Source organism: Amia ocellicauda, chromosome 8, assembly GCF_036373705.1.
Source record: "Amia ocellicauda isolate fAmiCal2 chromosome 8, fAmiCal2.hap1, whole genome shotgun sequence".
Taxonomy (NCBI): domain Eukaryota; kingdom Metazoa; phylum Chordata; class Actinopteri; order Amiiformes; family Amiidae; genus Amia; species Amia ocellicauda.
The window spans coordinates 37611705-37625441 of NC_089857.1; positions in this window are offsets into that span (position 1 = coordinate 37611705).

Consider the following 13737-nt stretch of genomic DNA (forward strand, 5'->3'; position numbering starts at 1 on the left):
GCACCCAGGCATTTTTCCTAGAGGGTATCCAGCTTCAGATTCTTAAAGCATCTATTTTCATATTAGAAAAGGAATCATTTCATATTATATATATATATATATATATATATATATATATATATATACACTCACCTAAAGGATTATTAGGAACACCTGTTCAATTTCTCATTAATGCAATTATCTAACCAACCAATCACATGGCAGTTGCTTCAACGCATTTAGGGGTGTGGTCCTGGTCAAGACAATCTCCTGAACTCCAAACTGAATGTCTGAATGGGAAAGAAAGGTGATTTAAGCAATTTTGAGCGTGGCATGGTTGTTGGTGCCAGACGGGCCGGTCTGAGTATTTCACAATCTGCTCAGTTACTGGGATTTTCACGCACAACCATTTCTAGGGTTTACAAAGAATGGTGTGAAAAGGGAAAAACATCCAGTATGCGGCAGTCCTGTGGGCGAAAATGCCTTGTTGATGCTAGAGGTCAGAGGAGAATGGGCCGACTGATTCAAGCTGATAGAAGAACAACTTTGACTGAAATAACCACTTGTTACAACCGAGGTATGCAGCAAAGCATTTGTGAAGCCACAACACATACAACCTTGAGGCAGATGGGCTACAACAGCAGAAGACCCCACCGGGTACCACTCATCTCCACTACAAATAGGAAAAAGAGGCTACAATTTGCACAAGCTCACCAAAATTGGACAGTTGAAGACTGGAAAAATGTTGCCTGGATTTGATGAGTCTCGATTTCTGTTGAGACATTCAGATTGTAGAGTCAGAATTTGCCGTAAACAGAATGAGAACATGGATCCATCATGCCTTGTTACCACTGTGCAGGCTGGTGGTGGTGGTGTAATGGTGTGGGGGATGTTTTCTTGGCACACTTTAGGCCCCTTAGTGCCAATTGGGCATCGTTTAAATGCCACGGCCTACCTGAGCATTGTTTCTGACCATGTCCATCCCTTTATGACCACCATGTACCCATCCTCTGATGGCTACTTCCAGCAGGATAATGCACCATGTCACAAAGGTCGAATAATTTCAAATTGGTTTCTTGAACATGACAATGAGTTCACTGTACTAAACTGGCCCCCACAGTCACCAGATCTCAACCCAATAGAGCATCTTTGGGATGTGGTGGAACGGGAGCTTCGTGCCCTGGATGTGCATCCCACAAATCTCCATCAACTGCAAGATGCTATCCTATCAATATGGGCCAACATTTCTAAAGAATGCTTTCAGCACCTTGTTGAATCAATGCCACGTAGAATTAAGGCAGTTCTGAAGGCGAAAGGGGGTCAAACACAGTATTAGTATGGTGTTCCTAATAATCCTTTAGGTGAGTGTATATACATCAATAAAGTAACCTGTTACCAGCAAGATAAGAACGTGTATTTTAATATTTTGTCATTTATATCTTTCAATCAATGTTTATCGCTCTTTCTGTGGGATATTAATTCTCTTGCTGTGCCTACGGTCATGTTTTTTAATGTAGGAATCAGACCTGTTTATCAAGAAATCTCAATAAATGCTTAAAAAAATCCTATAAATTGAGTTGAAACCACTTTCAAGACTTCTTTATGACTCATGACATTTATGACTCATGCTCAATGAAAACATTCAGCTGTCACTAAATAGATTATATTGCTGGAAATAGAAAAAAAAACACCACATTGATTTTGCATTAGTCTTTTACCTCTATTATAAGCACAAAAGTGGCTTCACATTTCCTAGTTGATTTTCAGCAGTGTGTGTGGCAGCCCATAATTTCCCCAATGCTCTTTTAAAAAACAATTGCTATAGAAATTTTGTTCTCGGTTTTATAAGGCTGCCAAAAAGCAGAATTCATATTGATATGCAAATCCCAAAATAGATGATTTCATGCAGATTTGTGATTTTGTCATGGGCCCCAGTACATTTCACAGCTATAGAAGTTTGCTTCCCTTTTCAATCTTTCAAAAACTGAAAACTACCTTCAGATTTTGTAAAACAGGTCTTTGCTAAAAATATAATACAGAGCCTAATGAAACTGATAAAGTTATTAGCCACCCAGAAGTTATCTAATCCTGATTTGTTCTAGAATGAACATGCGTGCTAAATTGTGATGCATATAATCAAGTCTTGATTTACCTTCTCGTTGGAAACTTTATAGAAATAAATATGAAATAACAGATATGTTATTGGAAGCTTCTTTGCTGTTTTCTCTTGACAAAACATTCAAAAAGATTATTTGCTTCACTGAATATATTTCTGTGGTTATATATATGTAAACAAATCAGCCGTTCAGATTGAATCAAAACAAAGATGTCACATGTGCCACTCAAATAGTGTGGGACCTGTCCCAACCTGCCGGCACATATTGCAGCCTTCTTGAATTTCTTGCAGATATAGCTGAAAGGCATGATTGCTAATTTGCTTGTTAGGCTGTGGGCTGTAAAGCAAACTAATATCAAGCAGCTGGCAGCATTGAGCATTAAGAAAAGAAGCACAACACCTTAGGAAAGAGAGATATCTTATACAGAGAGATGGTAGTGCAGTGATGGAGAGCATTATGCATTTTTCATTATCTCCGTCTAGACTAGACAATAAATGTGTATTTTAGTTTGTTTTCTTACCATTCCATCCTTCTTTTTGGGTCGCCTCACCCCAATTCACCAGTCAATACAGCTCTTTCACACCACACAAGCCAGTCCTGTCCAGAGATGGAAAGTAGACAATTTATGTTTAGAATAGAATGAATCATGCCTTGTTGAATGTGACAGAAAAGTAATACACCGTCTGGTTTTCTTAATATACCAATTCATGATTTTATTGAAATAAATGTTGAAATTTTTTTGAAAGAAATGAACATCAAGAATGGACCTGGGAAGTAACAATGAATATTGGTTCTACTTTCTAGAAACACATTTTGATTTGAATTTCTTCTCAAATTATGAGACTTTTGCTCTACTGCCAAATACAAGCCTCACGCTGGCAGTCTCAGATCAGACTTTTCACAGCCTTCAAAAACACCTTTTGATGGTAACAGTGTACTCAGTAGGGGAATTACTATTTCAGATGGGCATAATTTCTACAAGATATATTTCTAATTTAACCGAATACTGTTTTTGGTATAATGAGAGAATGTAGATAATCTGGACACCTAGGGAATGCTTGGAAAGCATAAGGGTGTTAAAATGTGTAAAAATCAGAAACTGCTTTCAGAATTTAAAAAACAAATGCAAGAAGAAATTTCTTAACTAAAATATGGCACATAAAGCACTTGCTGGAAAGGTATATTAGCAACATGACATTTTGATTAAGTAAATTGACAGGCAATTAAAACAGCCTGGGACTTTGTACCCTTGGAAAGGTGACTATAACAGGTTAGAAAAATCCAGGCCTCGTTCCTGTAGTTTTTATAGGTACCTTTCAATTAGCAGTTGATTAAAACATGAAATAAACAGGTGATTTCACCTCTTGGCTTAATAATGGCTTCAATTACATAATTAAGACCTGAGGTAGAATAAGAACTAGAAACCCGAACAGCTCTTGCAGAATGGCATTGCCTCCCCCATGTGAGTATATATATGGGAGGATGCGGGTCCCCAAGCTTGCTCCTGGAGAGTAGGTTTTATGTAACCCTTAAATCATTTATATATTCAGGTCTGGAATCATTTCATTCTGATCAATTCAAGTTGTGTTGTGTAAATTGGACAAATAAGCGATCACTTGGAACACCTGAATACCCTCTAGCCCTTAATAACCTTAAATTGAACAATTCACTTGTTTACCTGATCAATAATTAACATATGTCTGCAGTCTTTAAAAATGAAATGGACAGAGATTCTCCAGGACCAGGGATTACAAACACTGCACTAGGGGATATAGTTTAACCTGAATACTTTGCAGTAAATTGTTTGTGGAGTTCTCTTCTAAGGATAATAAACTCATATTATGGTAATTTTATTTTCTTAGTTGTATTTAAGTAACATTTGTACATCTCCATATGATGATACTGCGAGTCTTTCAGGTTTTTGTAAAAGTGCAGATTTGTGGGAAGAAATCCGAATACTCACACTAAAAAGCTTGCCAAGAAATAAAATTCTTACTACAAGAAACCCACACCATCTATCAAAGTGTAATGATAAATTGAAATGTTTTTTAAAATCTATTTCATTAAACCTTTTTTATTTATACTTAACTCATAAAACATACAGTATTGATACTTTTATATTTAGCAGTACCATGATAACTTGTTTATGGTTGTTAATTTTAAATGTATTCATGTATATGTATGTATATGTATCCCTTAAATTATATTTCCTATAATTATTTTCTTATTCACCATTCAAGTGAAACACTCAGTTAATTTGGTTGGACTGGCTTTCTCTGCAATGCCAATATATACACTAGATATGCCACACATTTAATTTAATTCAAGATTGTGTCCTAAATGACATTTAATTAATTGGATTTGACGATTCTTTTCTTTACAGACTTTTCCTCATTTGCTGCACTTTCATTGCAAATGCAGTTTCTTCTCTCTCAAGACTTTCCTGTAGAGGAGCAACTGCTATCGTGACCTTTATAAAGGTTAGGCAGAGACTTTCTCTTCTCACCAATGTGTTACACATTAGACATGATAAGACTGCTCCTCTGGCTCAAATGCCTTTTTCAATATGCAAAAATACATTCTTGCATTGCCTACAGTTACAACTGTATTTTCCCACTTGAAATACAATGGAGTTTAAAAGGTCTGCTACTTTAGCTTAAGCCTGACCGTGAAGGTTTTCACAAAACACTACCTTTTGTCAATCTTGTGAAAAATGTAGGCCTAGAGTTGCCATATGTCTACAATCTCCATATTTCCCCAGTTTACACTGCAGTCTCAGACTTATGCGTAGTAAGGTCGGATTGATAGAAAAGATATTTATAATTTTTATGGTGCACTTACACTAAAATGGCTCTGAGCTGTCTGTGGTCCAATTACAATGCATACTATGTGAGGTCATATCAACTACCCCAGCAGGGTAAGGTTTTCCCCTCCCTAAGTCAGACATAGAAAAGATGCAATTCATTATTTTTGATTGGCAAGTCTGACAGCAGCAGCCTTTTCAGTAGTAGTATTAATATGCTGTAAAAAAGTATAGTAAAGCAAAACAAAACAGAAGCCCCAGGGCCATAGAGTACAAGAATGAGTGGTTCTCCATTGACAGTTTCAACTTGGCAGTGTATCTCGCATCACAACAGAATCTAGATTATTTATTTTCCTCATTACGGGTGAGTATCAACAAAATGTTTCTGATTCACTCATGCAGGAAAAACAACATGGCATTCAGCATGTTCAAGGAGAGCTTGTGTGTGATTATTTACTGTGTCGCAGTAGGAACAAGAATAGCTCAAAAGCAGCAGGAACTTTATTGCTGGAACAAAGAGGCAACTTTTTAATTACAATGGAACCTAATGTTATGAACCTGGCAGAAAACATGAACGTCATTTCACTGATATCAACAATAAAAATAAAAATGATGTTCTGAGTACTAGAGAAGAAGCAGGCAAAGGTATGGAGCAAAGGCAACTTCATTACAAAAGAAAAGTAGTTTAAAAGACATAAAAGCAATTTAATAGCTCTGTTATTTTTCCCTGGGTGACTCAGATATAAGTAGCCTGCAGGTACAGAGTTAGAGTTTGTTACAGAGTTTGTTAAAATAAAACACAACAGCATAAAAACTGACACTCGGCAACTATGATTGATGCTGTAGGTTTAGAAGCTTGTTAAGCAGTCCTGGTAGCCCAAGGCGTCCGTCAGCCAGTCTCAGTCCCAAAAGCTGTGTAGTTGGCTCAAGTTCGAGAAAATAAACAAACCAAAGCCATGACTTTATTATGCAGCGTTAAATTACATATTTTATCTATCCGCCGAAATCAATAAATGTTGCATTGAACGGAATCATTGTCTGAATTATTGTCAACAGTCTACAAGGATCTTCAGAATAACTGTCAGTGACAAAAAACATTTAACTGCTAGGAGAAAGAGTTCCTTTGATAATTTGAGTATTAATATCCGTCTAGGAAAATGACATAACTCCAGGCTACTTATGGATTATTTGGCATGGAAAGGTTGTAGAGGTAATGTTTTTTGACATCTCCATAAAGTTATTAACCAGGAGGGGAAAGTCAGAAAGGCAGATTGGGGTCAGGAGTGCAGTTTAGTGAATAACTATAGTCTTATGACACAATTAATTCGATTAGGACTAGCTAACAAAACACTGTTAAACATTACAATGTGATCTCAGACTTCTCTTGTCCATCTCCATTGCCCTGTAATAACAGCCAACAATTCGTTGTTTTGGAAAAGTTCTCCAAGCTAATTCGTTTACAGCGTATCATCCGCCAAGACACTTGGGCTGTGTTTTACAGCAAAATCCAATTTGATTTAAAAAATATATAATAAAATAATACCGGAAATAGACCTGTATTTATTGGTGCAGCAGGGAAATAAAAAGAGCAACTTGTTTAGTTGAACTGGCATCAGTTGGGAGGTGATTGATTAGTTCCAGTAAATACTGAAAAGAAATGTGTTCATCTCTATTTCAAAGAACAGCAGCAGTCAAGAGAGTCTGACTGGTCATGTAGGAAGATAGATAAATACTTGGCATTTAGAATGAAATGAAGCCGTGGAATAAACTTATGCATTATTCATTTATATTTAACTTGATAGGAATTATCCCTAAAGCTTGAATACAGATGATGTAACGCTCTGCAACATATATTTGAAGGTTCAGAAGAAATAAAAATAAAACAAAGAAACCGTTTGCCATTTAGTGTTTAAATAAAGCAGTGTCAAGACATGTTCGGGGCCTTAGCAAGGCTTTGCAATGCTTAAAAAAAAGGAAAAGCAATTCCCACTCAGTTCAAAAAAAGAAAGTAATGTAACATATACTTACCAAGTATGCAACATTTAATAGATGGAGTACAGGCTGCATGGCTGAAACCCAGAAAGCTGAAATGAAAAATATATGAGACATTTTCTAAATCTGTATCATAACAGCAGTTCCTATTTGGCACTGTCCATCAGGAAGCATTATAGGTTATCTTAGGGGTCTACTACTGTAAGGTGCATAACAGAAAGCACTTACTGATACATTTGATGCCAAGTCAAATTTTCCCCAGACAAGAAAATAAAATGTCAAAGCATCCAATAATAAAATAAAATAATACAAATAAAAGTAAAAACTTTGCAAATGTTTGCAGCATACAACAGTGGTGACAGCATGGATTGGAGAATATGGGGTTTACATAATTGCAAAAAGTATATTCAACCAATTCAGAATTATAATCTTTATTTATTATTCTGAATTAACCACAATTATGAGATTACTTCAAAATACATTAGAACATGCTTAAAATATGCTGTAAGCTACACAAAATTGGTTACGTTTTATTGAATTTAAACATATATACAATGTTTAATATGAATATAAAAATGTTCTATGATAAAATAAAATATATAATATGAATAGTTCACCCATTGATTTGCATGTTTCAAGGTGTCTCCCTGAACAGAATTAGAACAGTTTTGTAATGAATACTGATTTGAGCAAATTGTCAAATCGTTGGTCATTTAAATGGTTAACAAACGCAAAGACCACATGCAGGAGAATATTATAGTAATAAGCAAATATGCTTCAGACATTTATGTGACTTGGAGGACATAAGCTTGCCCACATCCACTTCAAGTTTGTTATATTTAGTATTCATGGTCATATTTTCCAGTTTAATCCCTTTCACCCTGCTAGAATTTCTCAAACGCCACTACTTAATAGTAACACATGCTGGGAGCGGCGAGCGGCAGCAGGTGTAAACTCACCCACAGCTGCTGACGGTTATTACCCCCTCTAAGTTCAGCGGCTCAAGCTGGATTAATCAGCATGTGATATCTCAAGGCCTGGCTTTGCTGGCCTGTAGCAATCTTTTATACTTAGCGTTGAGCCAGCAATGCTGCCCTGTATAAACCACACACTGTATTTGAAAGGGAATACATTTCATAATACAGATAGATATGCAATCATATCTTTTGTTTACCTTACAGCAATGCAAAAAGCAGTGTTTTATATATTTTACCCCTATTTACTTTAATTGGAAGTTTTTTTTCTCTCATTGAATCTCTGCAATGTACTGTACTGACTGTGGTGTTTTCTAATATATTTGGCTTACCCCAGTTCAGTATTTCATTAAGATATATCTGTTTAGAGAACGTCCATAGACCATTCTCATGACCCCATTTAAGACAGAACAAAAATAGCAATAATAATACAATTTGTACTACATATTTCTTCTGTCCAGGTGGATATCATTTTATATTTTATGTGCATCTGTGTGATGTGTAAAGAGAGAAAATTTGCCACATCGAACAAATGTCACCGTGCACCTGCAAGTAGTAAAACAATGTCTGGTGGGAAATGAAGAGAGACAAATCAGTTTTATTTAGCCTTTTGAAGTTACAGTACAAGAATTGTTATTATGTCTGATCGAATCTCTGAGCTGTGGATGTAACATCTGTTTCCATTTAGAGTCATAAAATCACCTGTTAAGTTTAACAAGACCAACATATATTTGACTGTCTGAAAGGAGTTTGTGACATGGTAAATATGTGAATATGGACTATAAGTTTACATCCTTTTCTCTTTATAACATTTAAATTATTCCATATTAATATATTTTATTAAATATATATACAGAACATACTGTTGCTTGCAGTTACTAAAATATTAGGAATATTTGAATTAAATTTGTTTGATGCTGTATCATTTTGATGTAGTCATTATAGTGTGCAATTCCCATAGATAACAGTGTGATTTCAAACTCAGTAATATTACCATAATGTTTGCCCTGACTGCAATGGCATTGGATAGCTGAGAATAGGGATTTGCTGAATGGTATGTAGTTTCCAGAGAGCCTTGGGAACAACTACTATCCTTCTTATTTGAAAAAGTAGCACCAGTAGTAGTAGAATGAATATGAGTAGTAGCAATAGTAATAGTAAATATAGTATACTTCTAAATTATAAAGCTATTCGGGCATTCTCCCTTCATCATTTGCTCAACTTGTTATTATCTTTCATTACGTAGTTTGAGAACTAATGAGATTTTGTAATCTAGGAGGTGTGCAGACAGGTCATTGTTAGACAGTGAATTATTAAACCGCTGTGCGAAACAGACACTGAAATGTGATATTGTTTGTGCTTCCCAGCCCTGGCCTATCTCTTGGAAAGTTTCCGCACTTCGACAGCACGGGACAACTTTATTAAAATGATGTCACAATAGAAAGGAACATGCTGAACATTGTTCTATAAGTTGTTGTAAATCAGCCCACTGACAACCCTATAATGAGCCACAGACAAAGTCAGCAAGCTCTCAGGACTACATAACAACGTGCATGTGTAGAAAAATACAACCATGTTAAATAATGTATTAGTTAACGCAAAGCATGGACCTGTTAAAACTACCCCAACAGTAATTTGATCGAAAATTAAAAACACTGTTCTCAATGGCAGGTTTGCATTAGGGAGAAAAAATCATCCTGTCAAACTATAATTTGAGTGGGTCAAAGTTTTGATTTGTTCCAGGCCTTAGGTGGTATATGTATAACTGATCATACTTAACCACATCACTGATTTGTCACTTTGTTGCCAATATTCAGTTATCTTAGCCTTTGAATTGAATAATTTATTTATGGTAAAACTGGAAACGTATGTATAAAAGGGGGACAAGGAAACATTATTTGGTTTAGATGTTTGAAGGTGTAGATTGTTCTTTGTGATGCTTAGAGACAACAAAGGAGATTTTGTTTCTCTAATGAAAAAAAAAATTAAGTCAGGGTGGAAAAAGTAAAAGAATAACTAAGAATCAACCACTCTCTGTTTTCTTTCATCTTTTCCTGTGATTCCTGTGACAATATTTTTTATTAACTTGATCTGGACTTCTTGGGTCAATTGCAACAAACTGAAAGCTGCGTACTAACTGGAGATAATCCAGTTAGTACGCAGCTCTGTACTCAGTGTTGGAATCATTACTGATAAAAACTAAAATATTAGTAATTATTAATTTCTTTAGTAATAATATTAGTATTACATATTAGTTAATTTAAAATGTAGCAAGTTATTTTACTGGTTAAAGTACTACATTCCTGCCTTTTGCCCTGCAAAACAATGCGACTAATCTTCATAGTCTGGTAAAGTGTGTAAATTAAAGCCATGGGTTCCCTTAGTTCTCATGTCAGTAGCGTAGACAACTGCGAATGAATCAGGCTGGGCGATATCTTACTTCCACTCAAGTTTTATTCATCAACAACTTAATTTAAAAATTTCAGCAAAGGAAACAAAGTAATATGTGAGTAGTCTGCTCTAAACCAGTGATTCCCAACCTGTGGGCCGTAGAGGTACTGAGGTGGGCCTCGGAATACATTTTTTGTTTAATAATAATAATAATAATAATAATAATAATAATAATAATAATAATAATAATTAGGTCTGTCTTCGAAGGTTCGAAGGTTCGTTCGGTACAAAATAAATCAACACTGTATAATCAAACTAAATATTGCAATTTGCTAGCTTCATTATAACAGTGCACAAAACTATCAGCACTCATTTACTTTAATTGAGCTCACTTCTCAATATATATGAAGGCAGAAATTTAAATAGACATCTCCCATATCAGGAAACAATAAAAAAATTAAAGCAGAAATGTTAGCAAAGGCTTATGATCACTGTTGTCTGTAACACATGAACCTTGAATGAAAAAATTTGTTGAATCCCACCTTACTTTTATAAATGGCTGACCAGTGTCTTCTGCATGTGATTGGCCATGTAAAAAATGATTGACAAGCATTTCCTGAAAAGTGGTTGGCTGCATAAAAAAATGATTGACAGTTACTCCAATAACCAATGCCAGAGCTTCGAATCCTGAGTGGGTGCAGCTTGCCCAGAGTAGGAATGGGTGCCAATGCTTCCGATTTAAACCTCATTTAATAATTTAGATGAAGAAGATATAATGTAGCGCGAAAACACTCATTTATTATTTACGGAAAGTTACTGTAATATTATTACTCAAATTAAAAGTCTAACGCTTTAAATTAACTCGTTATTACAGTGAGGGAAAAAAGTATTTGATCCCCTGCTGATTTTGTCCGTTTGCCCACTGACAAAGAAATGATCAGTCTATAATTTTAATGGTGGGTGTATTTTAACAGTGAGAGACAGAATAACAACAAAAAAATCGAGAAAAACGCATTTCAAAAAAGTTATACATTGATTTGCATGTGGGCAAACGTACAAAATCAGCAGGGGATCAAATACTTTTTTCCCTCATTGTAAAACATGTAATATTATAACAGTATTACGTTACCAATGCATTGCCCCAACTCTGTCAATACTAAACCAGTACGCAAGTTAAATACCATTGCACTGAACTTGGCGGCTGAAGTTCATCCCCAGCTGCAGACTAATAAAGGTCTCAACTGTGCTGAACCCCAAAATAACTGCTAGAGGAGACAAAGTACGGGACTAACTTAGTCTTACTCCTGCTATGGACTGACTATGGATAGTACCGTACTAAGTGGAACAAAACTTATTGATGACTTTTGTAATTGAACTATTCATAACCACAAACTTTTGTTTTAGTTTTTTACATATATAAAAAAAAAAATAACAAGAAAGTTTTGCAGTTCTTGTACAGCGAACCGGTGTTGGGCTGCGGTGTTGGAGGTGCAGGTCTAAACCTCCACCTGTGCACTAAATTTGTTGTTTTCTTTAAAATATTTCAGACAAACATCATATTCAATGTTTAGTTTAGATATTATGTTTGAGGTCTCGTTTAGAAAAAAGTCTTAGGCTTAGCTATTTAGTTCTGTACCGTAAATATATTTTCATACGCAATTGTCTTGAGTTCACAAACAAAACATAATTCTGAAGAACATAAATGGTCGAATACTAAAATAAATGTAATTTAAAAATGTACTACTGTTTGGTAGCATTACAACAAACTAAATCCTTACTCCCGTACTAACGTTGGGGATCAACTAGTCTCCGACTTTGTTCTGCCTCTATTTTTGCTGCAAGGGGTACTATCTTTTACACCTCAGTTTGTTGCAATTGTTTTACATCAATGAAATAATAATAATAATAATAATAATAATAATAATAATAATAATAATAATGACAACAGTTATTCTGCACTATATATTTTCTTATTTTGTACAGGGATGTGGAATAACATAGACTCCAAATGAATTCAGACCCCTGATTATGTCTAAATTAGAAAAATAATCAACAACAACATTAATAAATACAAAATACAAAGGCCATGGAAGACTACCAAGACTGACGATAATGTATTTGAAAGACTGTATGAATGCAGTCTAAAATCTCACAACCCTGATTAATGGGGTTAAAACAATCACATTTGATTGGATGTTTTGTTCTTGGCCTTGAGAGATAAACAAAGAACATCTAAAAAAATAAATACACAATAACTTTGATTTCAGTTTGCTGCCGCTCAATATGACCTTCACATTTTCCTGCGAGGGAACGGTCTGAGGGCAAAAGCTTGCTGAGAAGAATAAAAACCCAGCTAATAGTTGACAGGATTTTTAATGTGTATGATAAGTAATTAAAGAGATGGAGTACTGCAATAATAAAGAGTGAAATAATTTGCAGTTTTCATACTTAAGAAATGTACCGTCAAGGGAGGGAACCTTTCACTCAAGGGATCCTGTCGGTTCATTTAGAAGAAGGTTAAAAAAAGAAAAAAGCTGAACAATTTAGGAATGCTGTTGAAAATGCAAACACTATATTAAGTCATCAACATCCAATAAAGAGAGTGGTGGTCTCTGTGCAACGTGCATTGCATCAGAACAAATTCAGCCCGGCCCGTATGAATACAGCTTATTCGGCAGCACTCATCAAAACAATTCAGTTTTTTTTTCCCTAACAGATGATCTAGCAGACCATGGAAACTAGCAACACAGACTCTATTTGTTCTAGACTAAAGCCTGACCTCAGGGTAGGAGAGAAGAGACCCACCAATGGACACTTTGCGCGCTCTCTAACTATTCAGGATTAGATCTGAGGCCTTAGCCAGGGGTGGCTCAGATCCATCCCTCCGTGGAACAGAGCACAACAGCATCCGATCACATTCAGACGACTTAACCATGTTTCGGAAATTCTGTTAACGGAGGTTTTGCTCACAAAGCACTAAACAGAAAAAGACAACAAAGAAACAATGTTCTTCCATTTGTTGGTCGGAGAATAGATGACAGATATGATCCTGTTGTAATTTGAAATCGCTGGTTCTTCAAGAAGAAGAAAAAAGTATTGTTGTTAAAGACACAGGAAGATAAAACTGTGGTGGCTTTGTGTTTGGAAGTAAAAAATAACAAAGGGGTTGTTAAAAGTGTATATATATGTTTTCCAAATTCTTAAACACAATATTGTACACCTTTCAGTTAGTAAGTATCTATGGATCATTTTCTTACTTTATTTATTTTAAAAACCTTTCCCATCATTCTCTTGTGTCAGTTCCTGAACTGCAGATTATAACATGAAACTGTCTCCTGTTTCTGTGACAGATGCATTTCTTTTTCAACCCTTTGTCTGGTCTTGTCTATTATAATGCAAATTAGATTATAATCTACTGTCCATAAAAACTCAATTGTGGGCACTCATAGTTAAGTGAGCATCCCAAAATGGTTTCAGCTTC